Source organism: Caretta caretta, chromosome 2 (genome assembly GCF_965140235.1).
Source record: "Caretta caretta isolate rCarCar2 chromosome 2, rCarCar1.hap1, whole genome shotgun sequence".
In the NCBI taxonomy this organism is placed as follows: Eukaryota; Metazoa; Chordata; order Testudines; family Cheloniidae; genus Caretta; species Caretta caretta.
The window spans coordinates 66882290-66893660 of NC_134207.1; the positions used below are offsets into that span (position 1 = coordinate 66882290).

General features: G+C 40.0%; 1 long non-coding RNA gene across 2 annotated transcripts; it reads left to right on the forward strand.

The window, feature by feature from the left end:
* The first annotated feature begins 353 nt into the window (after positions 1-353).
* LOC125630991 (uncharacterized) lies at positions 354-9823 on the forward strand. 2 transcript variants are annotated; one of them, XR_007354850.2, is made up of 4 exons: positions 354-491; positions 608-669; positions 1237-1273; positions 9708-9823. It is a non-coding gene; the product is annotated as an uncharacterized LOC125630991 (long non-coding RNA). The 2 variants fall into 2 exon arrangements; XR_012666708.1 differs by having other exon boundaries at positions 354-669.
* The last annotated feature ends 1548 nt before the right edge of the window (positions 9824-11371 follow it).

Sequence of the window (11371 nt, forward strand, 5' to 3'; positions counted from 1 at the left end):
CTACAGCTCACTTCATCAGATGTGTACCGTGGAAACTGCAGCAGACTTTTAGCTCACGAAAGCTCATGCTCAAATAAATTGGTTAGTCTCTAAGGTGCCACAAGTACTCCTTTTCTTTTTGTGAAGTGAAAGTGATTCAGCTTCATAGCATGGCATCTGTACACCATCCAGGTTTTGCATACATACCTCAGAGTTGGGAACACAATGGTTTTGTAGACCTTCAGTTTTGTTTGACTGATGTCTCTACGCTCCCACATATTTGCACGTATTCTGCCAAAGGCCATGCTTGCTTTGGCAAATCTGGTGTTGGTTTCATCATCAATGTGAACTGCATGTGACAGTGTATTGCTGAGGTAGGAGAACCCTCTTCAGTATGATGTTCTCTGCCATGCTTCCAGATGCCTTTTGTGACTGACACCAGGGACTGGCATCAGATACCGGACTGATGGCAAGCTCTTCAATTTGAGGAGACTATAGGAGAAGACAAAAAGGTACAGGAAGTGGCTGTTCATGATCTTCTGTTTGCTGATGGCTGTTCCCTGAATGCTAAATCTGAGTCTGACGTAGTGGACTTTGGATTATTTTTCTTTGGTTTATGACAATTTAGGTCTTACAATCAACATCAAGAACACAGAAGTGATGTACCAGCCTGCACCAGGAAAGCCTTATGTAAGCCTACTATCACAATGAATGGCCAAACCCTCCAGGCAGTGGACCACATAGGTAGTATGTATGTATATTCACGGTTACAGGGCTAGCTGAACCTTTGGTCTGTTCAAGTGCAGTCTTAGTGGTCTCAGGCCTTGTTTCCTTACCTGTCTTTAAGAGAGAATCACACAATTCTCATTGCTTTAGACCAGGTCCTGAGTTGAAGTACCCTGTGGATCAACTGTGCCTTCCCAGCAGGTCTGGGTTCTTGTGGTTCTTTCCTTTAGGAATCTGTGACCAGTGGGTTACAGTGACCCGGAACTGCCTTTTTAAACAAAAGTATCGATTATTTAACCAGAGGAACAAAGCATAGCATAAAAGACAGAATTTTACACCACCACAAGGGGTACTTACGTATCTACCATACCTAGTGTCCTAGGCATGCCTATTTTACCTCAGGCTCCTAATCTCAGGGATGGGTTGGGGGAGGAGGGGTGAGTGGGTTTGAGTGTCAGTTTCCAAAAACCTAGGTAAGTCCTTATGGGAGTGTGGGTGCCTTTAATTCCTGCTATGGTTCTTTGTTCACAGTTTCCTGAACTTGGACTTGCTGCCCAACATCAGTTTGGTGAGTTCTGCAGGCTCAGAGATAGCACATCCAAGCCAATGGCTCTTGTATCATTCCTGAAGTGTTTGCTTAGAGGTGTATATTGAGATCCATCCCCCCTTTCCTGGGTGCATTTCCTGACAATCCTGCTGTTGAATTAACTCAATATATGTATACAGTAAACCACAGAGTAACCAGATCATACATAATATTTATAAATTCATACAGGAAACTCAAAATTCATCACCACCAATGTAATTCATAGAGCTGGCTGGAGAATGAAAACCTATATTTGTGAACAAATTTTAAATTGTTTTGTCTCAAAGTTTTCAAAATGGACCGGTTCTTTTTGGGGGAGGAGTTGAACATTTTTTAAATGCCTTTACTGTTTTAGCTTCTGCTAGTTTCTGCTGTTCTGAATTGGCCTTGAGCAGTGACCTTTCCTGAATTGGAGAATAAGAAAAGAAGATAGATAGGAAAAAGTGGGAGTGTCTTTAACAACTATAACTTAACAAGCCTCACATACTTTGAAAATATTTGTATAGGGATCAGTACCTTAGCAACCTGAGATAAAAAAAAACATTTATCTTGCTTAATATAATAGATATTCTCATTGTATGTATGACAGGACCGGAACATCATCTAAATAGCTAGAAATAGACTTCTGTTATTTTTTTTTAAATGCAACAAAATGCAGTTAAAATGCTTTTAGTGTATGTGAACAGTTCAAAAGGGGAGGACTTGCAAATGTTACTCCTGAGTAGTTACTCTTTACCCTAGCGCACAAATCAGAGAAATGTAGTATTTTTAAGGGTATATTTAACTGAGCTGATGTAGAACTAAAAATAGCATGTAAAAATAGCATTTTTAAAACTCTAATATGATATTGTTTTCTTCGGTTTTGAATAGCAAGATCAAGTAGGGCTGGTTGCTTTTCAGATTAACTGTTTATGGAGAGGAGTCCTTAATTTCTTAGTCATTGAAGTTCACGGGAGTTTTGCTTGAATAAGGGTTACAGAATTAGATCTATTGTTTGAGAGCAGAGCAAACACATGGTGAAGTCATCAGTTTTTTGTTCACTTAAATTGCAACCAATAGCTTGGTAATTTTTCTGTTGTTGAAATACTTTTTTAAACAAACCCTGTTATTGTGCTAACATCCAGAGAATAACAGACTCTACCCGTGGGGAAATAACTAGTCATCAGAAGCTGAAGAATTCCTAATAAAATAATCTATGGCAGGTAATGCGGGTATTTTCCCCCTGAAACTGGAAATAGACTCTACTTTGCACATGAGAAAGCTCTCTGACCATCCAGCAGCGAACAGTTGTGAAGAGTCACTTGGACTCTACAGAGAACAAAGACATTTGTTCTCTGCCATATACATTGTTTGTATATGGCAGAGAGGGATCCAGCATGTATGTGGCAGATACAATTATTAAAAAAAACCTACATTAAAAGATTATTAAGGTTGCAAAATCAAGCACTCAAACGTTAGGAAATGCCAGACTAAGGCTGCTTGTGCAATGTTAATTTGGCCCTCTTGTGCATATCCGTGATGATACATTCTTTAATCACATGAACATGTGCTATTTTTTCCACTTCTGGCTCATTCCAAGGAGGGACAGTGCTAACTGAATGAGCAGCTGTTCAGTTTTCTCCTTGTTCAACAAGAAGCCATATGACTTATTTACTGCACACTATTCAACCTGGCTTTAATGGCAGAATTATTAATTTCCTCATGGGCTTTTCTATTATGCTTATCAATGTGCTTCACAAACATTAATGAACTTATTTTCAGAGCAGCCCTATGAGATGAGGGAGTATTATTCCATTTTACAAATGGGGACCGAGACACAGAGAGATTAAAGTAAAAAAAAGTATATGAATTTTGGTACCCAGTTTGAGATGCCTATAGCCTGTTTTTTTTCCCCTGAGAAATTAGCATTCTGCAGCACTTTATTGGTCAGTACACACCTTCTGACTCCAGATTTTTAGAGAGGTTCTGGCTGCATCCCTACCACCTAATTTATGAACATCCCATCCATGGGCCCACAAAGTCGCAGAACAGCCTTTTCAACCTCCTCCTAGCACTGGCCAACATAGCCATTCATCACACCAGGTGGAGGAAGCTAGACGGGTGGTTTCTCTGTAACTGGGGCCTATTTCCTTTCCCGTGTTCAGTCATGTCTCTAGGCTGAGTTCCTCTGGGCAGTGTCCACTGATTCCTTGGACACCTTTGAGGGACAGTGGGTGCTGTCCAGGGTTCTCTGCTCAGTGTCCCTATCTGGTTCGTTGATTTTTCAACTTTGGACCTCACTCCCATTTCTGTTTTCTCGTTTGTTGTCCTCTGTAATTAATTGGAGCCTGGTGTTGGTGGTTCCTCTCACTTAATTGTGGTGGATGGCCTTTAGTTTTGGGTGGATCTAGATGCACCTGTCCCCAGTACTTCAAATGCTACATACTTCCCAACTTTAGAACCTCTTGCTGAAGTTCTGGCTATACTTTTCCTCACACCACCTGATGAATGCACATCCTATGCGTGGTTCCATAAAGTCATGGGACCTCCTTGCCAAACTCCTCCTGGCACTGGCCAGGACAGCTGGATGGGGGTGGTGCTCTGCAACTCTGGGGCCTATTTCTGATTCCTCATATGATCATGCCTCCAGGAGAGTTCCTCCAAGTAGCATCCATTGAATCCCTAGCTGCCTTTGAAGAGCAGTGGACTCTGTCTGGGGTTCTTTGCTTGGTGTTCCCTTCTAGATTCCCGATTTGTTACTGCTGACCTCCTTCCTGCTCCTTTTCTTTTATCTGTGGCCCTCTATAATCAACTGAAGCCTGGATTTAGTGGTGCATACTTCTTAGTTGAGGGCCTTTAATTTTGGGCAGGCCCATAATTGCCTTTCCCCAGTACTTCAGATATAATATGCCTTCCAACTCCTGCAACAAATGAGGCAGGGGCCCTACAGACAACAGCCTCTTTCATCACACAACTCTGATTTATTCCCTGTGAGAGGAGACAGGAAAGAGAAGTCAGGAAGTGGGTGGAGTGAAGCTCTGCACTTATACATAGAGGGGCTTATTGTGCCTTTTCTGTAACTAAATCACAGGTGGGGTTCCTCTGGAAGGGATAGTGACTGAATGAGCTAATATGACTTTTCCATCTCCTACCTTGTATAAGTTAATGTTTTAATGTGCTAAGGCTGGAAGCTGAACTGAACAAATTAGCACTGAAATAAAGCTCACATTCGTAATAGGGTAATTAACCATTAGATCAACATACAAACGGATGTGGTAGATTTTCAGTCTCTTGAAATCTCTAAATCAAGATTACATGTCTATCTAAAAGATCAAACAGAAGTTAGGGGCCTGATGGTGGAAATACTGGGCAGGAAGTCAGATTAGATCATTATAATGTAGCCCTCAAAAATCTCTAAATAAAATGGAATAATTGAGTGTTTCTCTGTATTCTGCAGGTAGTGCTACACTATATTCAGCTGAAAATGCAGTAGTGGTTTAGTTAGAATGTTATTAAGTGAGTTGGAATTCATCCAGGACACTGGGACTTTGCAACTTTTATGAAAAGTGCCATGGGTTCTTTAAGTGGTCAGAACCTCCATTTTATAACTCAGTGCTCTCCCCCTGCCCCCCACATCAGTAGCACAATGACCCTATATACTTTCCCAGAGCACTGTCTCAATACTGACTTCGAGCAGAGGGAAGAACACTATATTAACAGTACTTTCTGCAGCTCATGGGTTTTTCTTGGAAATCTGCCATCTAATTACTGACCAAACTAAACCGGTTTCATTTAGGAGGTCAGAAGCCTTAGATGGTATGGCTGCAGGAACACCCATGTGAACACCAATTTGTAAAGAAAATAATTTCACCTATCTAAACTTTCCATCTGTTTCTATTCTTCTGTTTTCTACCCCTCTTTTCATGTCTCCTCATTATGTGTAGGAACAGGTTAGGAATAAAATATACCTCTCTTCCAACATCTAGTTTTTATTTCTCTATTCTCTTCCCTCTTCTTTCAGTATATTTTTTCCTCTCTCCTCCTTTTCCTTTGGTTGAAGTCTCTCCCTTCAGTGCATGATATAAGCATGCTAAGTGCTAGTTCTACAGCCTTTACCAACTTTTTTTTTTTTAAGAGAGAGAGAGATACAAAAAGTTCTAGTGATGTTTACAGGGACAGAATAATTTGTTTACACACAACTGCACAATAGCAAAATGCAGTGTACTTAGTTTGGACAAAGGACAATTTAGCTGTGAATTTTTTGTTGCTTTTTAAATTTGTGGAGAAACTGAAAGAAAGACTGCTTCTGAATTCCTGCTCCATCTGCTGGAGTAATACAACATGGCTTGTCACATGTTTGGAGCAGATTAGGATAATTTTCTGTTGGTAATTTACATAACTTCTTCACTGTGCAGTAATTTTTTTCATACTAATAGCTACCATTTTGTGAGTTTTTTAATTTTGACTTTTTAAAAACTACTTTTCTCTGTTCAACTGAGTGCTTTTACTTATTCACTTGAAACTAATGAAAGTTATTTTTTAAATATGCTGTTTTAATGGGGGCCTTATCTTTAAACAAATGATATTGCCCAAGTTTTAAGAGTACACTTTTAATGCAATAACTGTTAGCCATAACCCTTCTCTTCATGCTACATTTTGTGTCCACTTCTCCAATTCTGTGTCATTTGCTACTTCTCATTTGTGTTCTCTCTTTCACCAACTTGTAGTTTGCTTCTGCTTCACCAGCTGCTCCCTCTTTTCAATTTGTTCTGAAGTGAAACTTACTAGAATCCTGATCTTTTGCATCACTGTTTGCCAATATCAAAGATCAGGGATTGAGTAGACTCCCTTTGCTACTAGCTGCCAATGGAAAAAAAAATAAAGCACAATAAAATCCTTTAAAAACAAAAGTTGTAAAATCGTAATGCTAAACGTTATTAAAATCTGCTTATTTGACAGAAGGGAAACTGTTTGTCCAGAAGTTATATTTCATATTGCTTGGAATTATGGAGAACCAAATGATCCCAGTCCAGAGCAAGTGCACCTGTATTCCCCATCCATGGTCTCTTGAGGATACCGAGTCTAGGCTCCAGGCTCCTCAGCGAATACCTCTCTTGGGTAGAGACCTGGGTCAGTCTGTCTCTCCCTCCCTCTCCGAGTTTTTGAGGCTATGCAGTTCCCTGCTTACACTGCGATATACTCAGCAAGCCAGGCTGTCTAAACAGGCCAGCGTCTGTGTTGGCTCTCTCTTCTGTTACTGCCAGCAGTCATAAATTACTACCCAGCCTTTGTGTAAACAAGCACATTTATTCTTAAAGTAAAAATATGACAGAAGAAACCCATTAATAAAAATAAAAATCTACATGTTAATAAATTTACCAGAAGTCATGCATCAGTCTTATTGGGCCTTAGTAGGTCAAGTCCTTGCAAAGGAATACTATCAAAAGTGGAAACATGGAAAAATTTCTAAGGACGAGTATAGAAGAATTGGATAAACATGCAAGGGCAAAATCAGAAAGGCTAGTGCACAGAATGACTTACACCTAGCAAGGGGGAGATAAAAGGCAACAAGAAGCGGTTCTTTAAAGGAGCAACAGAAAGATGAAGGAAAGTATAGATCCTCTACTTAGTAGGGAAGAAGAGCTAATAAAAAATTACATCAAGAAGACTGATCAGTTCAATGTCTATTCTGATTCAGTCTTCACTAAAAAGGTTAATGGTGACCAGATACTCAACACAATTAATATTAACAAGGGGGAAGGAACAGAAGCCAAAATAGGGAAAGAACAGGTAAACAATATTTAGATAAGGTAGATGTATTCAAGTCAGCAGGGCCTAATAAAATTTATCCTAGGATACTTAAGGAACTAGCTGAAGCAATCTCAAAACCATTAGCAATTATCTTTGAAAACTCCCAGAGGATGGGGGAGGTCCAGAGAAGGGCAAACATGTTCCCCTTTTTAAAGATAGGTACTAAATTGGACCTGGGAAATTATAGACCAATCAGCCTAACTTCAATATCTGGAAAGATATTGGAACAAATTAAACAATTAATTTGAAAGCACATAGAGGATAATAGGGTCATAAGGAATAGCCAGCATGAATAAAACGTGTCAGCTATAAATATTATAAGCATAACCTCCTCTCCATTATCCAAGTAATTAATGAAAATATTGAACACTACCAGTCCCAGGAGTGACCCTTGCAGGATCCCACTAGATATGTCCTCCCATTTTGACAGAGAGCCATTGATAACTGCTCTTTGACTGTGGGTTTTCAACAAATCGTGCACCTACTTTATAGTAATTTCATCTAGACCGCATTTCCCTAGATTGCTTATGAGAATATCATGTGGGACTACTGTGTCTAAAGCCTTACTAAAATCAAGACATATCACATCTATTGCTTTCCCCCCATCCACTAAGCTAGTAACCCAGTCAAAGAAGGACATTAGGTTGGTTTGGCATGATTTGTTCTTGACATGTTGGCTATTACTTATCCTATTATTTTCTAGGTGCTTACAGACTGATTGTTTAATAATCTGTTCCAGTACCTTTCCAGGTATTGAATTTAGGTTGATTGGTCCAGAATTCCTGGGGAATTCTAGATAGAAAGTAGACATCAATCTGTTCATTCTCAAGAAACAGTGGTCTATACCAGTGGTTCTCAAAACCTGAGGACATGGCAGGTAAACAAACTGGACCAGCCCGCCAGGCTGAAAAAAGCCCACCTGAAAAAAGGTGGCGGCCCTAGTTTGAGAACCACTGGTCTATACAATATTAAATTAAATTTGAAATGTTCAGTGACTACTATGTTTGGAACAGGAGAGAAAGAAAACCACTTCCCAATATTGGACAGTTTCAGAAACACTGATTGTCCCAGTGCAAATATAATTCATTGTAGCAGAGTACTAAAACATTAACTTCAAAGATTCTCCTAGGTATAACTGGCCAAAATAAAGCAGGTCACCTGGTCTCAGAGGATGTGAGAGCTGCACCTTTGCCACGGTAAGACTCAGACAGGATTTGATACAGAGTCTGAGAATAACACAGAAATCTAGAAGTTAGAGCATCATATTTTCTGATTTCTTTTGTGTAACTTTAAGGATTTGGGCTTGCCTATGAAAAACTAGGGAGTCTTGGGCTAGGTATGTTTCTTTCTACTGTTTATTTATTTTCTTCAAAGACAACTGAATCCTAGAATGCACTTTTTACTACAGTCCATCATAGGAAAGGTAAACAACTTCTGAGGAGCCAGTCTAATTGGGTTAGAAATCAAGTACACAGACCAAAGGATGCAGCTGACACACAATGCCCAGAAAAAGCTTGAAACCTCAGACAAGAGAGCATTGGAGGGAAAAGATTGACACTGATTTTGTCAGGCTATGTCTACACTGGCAACTGATCAACAAAACTTGTGTCTTTCAGGAGGTGTTAAAAACAAACACCCCCCCCCCCCAAAAAAGACAAACGTTTTGCCGACAAGCACCGGCGTGAACAGCTCTTTCTGCCAACAATGCCACTCGTTGCGGGTGGAAGGTTTTTGTCGGCTGGAGAGCCGACAAACAGAAGTTACACTGCAAGACTTTTAGCGGCACGGCTGTAGCCACACAGCCTGTCACTAAAAGCTGCATAGTGTAGACATAGCCAGAGACTTATGTTAACAGTTGGTATAAGGCCTGGTGACTTTTGTCACAGATACTAGGCTACCTGGTCTCCGAGTTCCACCTCAGGCCTCAAGCCATCACCTCTTTGGGGGCAGAATTATGTGATTCTCTCATTCTCACACCAGGTTTGGGGCTGCAATCCCCCCTGTACCAACTGTGATTACCTCAGGAGGCCTGACTTGTTAGGTTCAATACCTGCAGTTCTGTACCCTCCTGGAGCTAGGACCACTGATATCCAGTGACCAGATAGCCTTCTTAAAGCAAAGGATTGTTTATTTAGAACCAAAGCATTTCAGAGCAGAAGATTGCACAATGAAGAACAGTCTATATACATGCTTATCTTGCCTAAGGATTACCATTGCCTGGAAGTTTGGGAAGCCCCCAACTGCTTCAGACATTCTTGCAGTCTCTGTGACTGTCTGTCCCCTGGGTGACCAGCTTACAAACAACTCCCCCCCCCCAGCCTTCTCTCCAGGGAGTCTTTTTTAACTGCTCAATATGCCAGTAACTTTGAGCGGCAGCCTGGAAGTAGCATATTCACGGCTAAAAGTTCATCTGTTTTGTAATCACTCCCAAGTGTTTGTTAGGAAGCTGGTTATCTAAAACCACTGTGTTGTCTTCTTCCTTGTCTGTCCAACAGCTCCCTATTAAAACTAAAACACCACATTCATACACGAAAGCCCAGTAACTCAGTATAGCTATATAATGATTGACCTGACTAACCAAGTCACATACTGTATTCATAAGATTATTACCCATCATTATTTCTAGATCATTACATAGCAGCTGCACATCCGCTACAGTTTTTCGTCGGTGAAACTGAAATGTTGCTGTATAAAATGGTACATGTTCTACTTCTTAGATGGAAATGTTTGTAAGCAAACCGGTAAGTAGGTGGCTGAAATACTTCTCTGATGGACTGTATTTACTGAAACAATGAGGAGTCCTTGTGGCACCTTAGAGACTAACAAATTTATTTAGACATAAGCTTTCGTGGGCTAGAACCCAATTCATCGGATGCATGGAGTGAAACTACAGGAGCAGGTATCAATATATGAAAGGATGGGGGCTTGCTTTACCAAAATTCAAAAGTTATTTTTCTTCCCCTGGTATCCTGCTGTTAATTGATTTAACTTATTATACTGTCCACTAACTTGGTAAAGCAACCCCCCCCCCCCATCCTTTCATGTATTTATACCTGCTCCTGTATTTTCACTCCATGCATCCGATGAAGTGGGTTCTAGCCCATGAAAGCTTATGCCCAAATAAATTTGTTAGTCTCCAAAGGTGCCACAAGGACTCCTTGTAGTTTTTGCTGATACAGACTAACATGGCTACCACTCTGAAACCTGTATTTACTGAGGGACTACCTATCCTAAATTCTCAATTACTAAGGGACAATCTACACTCATTGCTATATTTGTTTTCCACAAACTACTATTAGCATAACCTTTTATGAGTGATGTACCAGAATATTTGGATGCTAATATCTAAACTGTATTGTTAAATTTATTAACCTTTATTTGGGATAGTGCAGATTATGTACTATATGTATTTTATTACTTTTAAACCAAACTTTGTACTTTTGGATAATTTAAGCATTAGTCTCTCCCTAACCTGTGTATTAGATAATTTTAGCATTAGCTTTAATACATTTTTTAAATCTGCCTTTTAGATCATCTAGTACTTTACCATGGCAATGCAAAATTGTTCTCTACAGAATATTTGCTACTACTTTACTCAGTCTCCTTTCAAATGCTTCAAAAATGGGTCTTCTCCACCATTTGAGACTGTTCCACTGTCTAAGGAAGAAGGAGAAGACTGAAAAAGAATAGTGAACTATTTTTTGGTCAATTTACCTCTGATATCACAACCCCAACACATAATCCAAAAACAATAATCTGTTGTTGAACAGCTACAGAGCCAGAAGGAGGCAGAGAAAATAATGGGGAAGTGGAGGATGCAACAAACTACCTTTGATGTCACAATCCCATCTCCTAACAATAAGTTTTCTCTTTGAAATGGGGAGATCAGCAGAAGTTGTAGTGCAACAGGGAAGAAGCAGAGTAGTGCTGATCGTTTCCTCCCAGGATTAGTACAGACCAAACTGCTTTGCTCATTACTAGAGAGGAAGGAGGAAATCCTGGCCCTGTGGAAGTCAGCTGCAACTCTCCCATTGACTCCAATGAGGCCAGGATTTTATCTGAACCCTCAAAGACAGAGGTGAGTTAAACTGGCAGAATAGTGGGGAAGGCTACCTTTCCACTCTCTGCCTAAACTACCTTTAGTCTGACTAAAATAAAGACTTCCTTTTCAAGTGCTATTAGTACAATAACTTTCAAAAGCCCTATATTTATTTTACAAAGAAGAAGAATACTTTTAAGGAGGATACAATTATCATTCCAAAAGGCACTTATAGTAATGGAAATAAACCC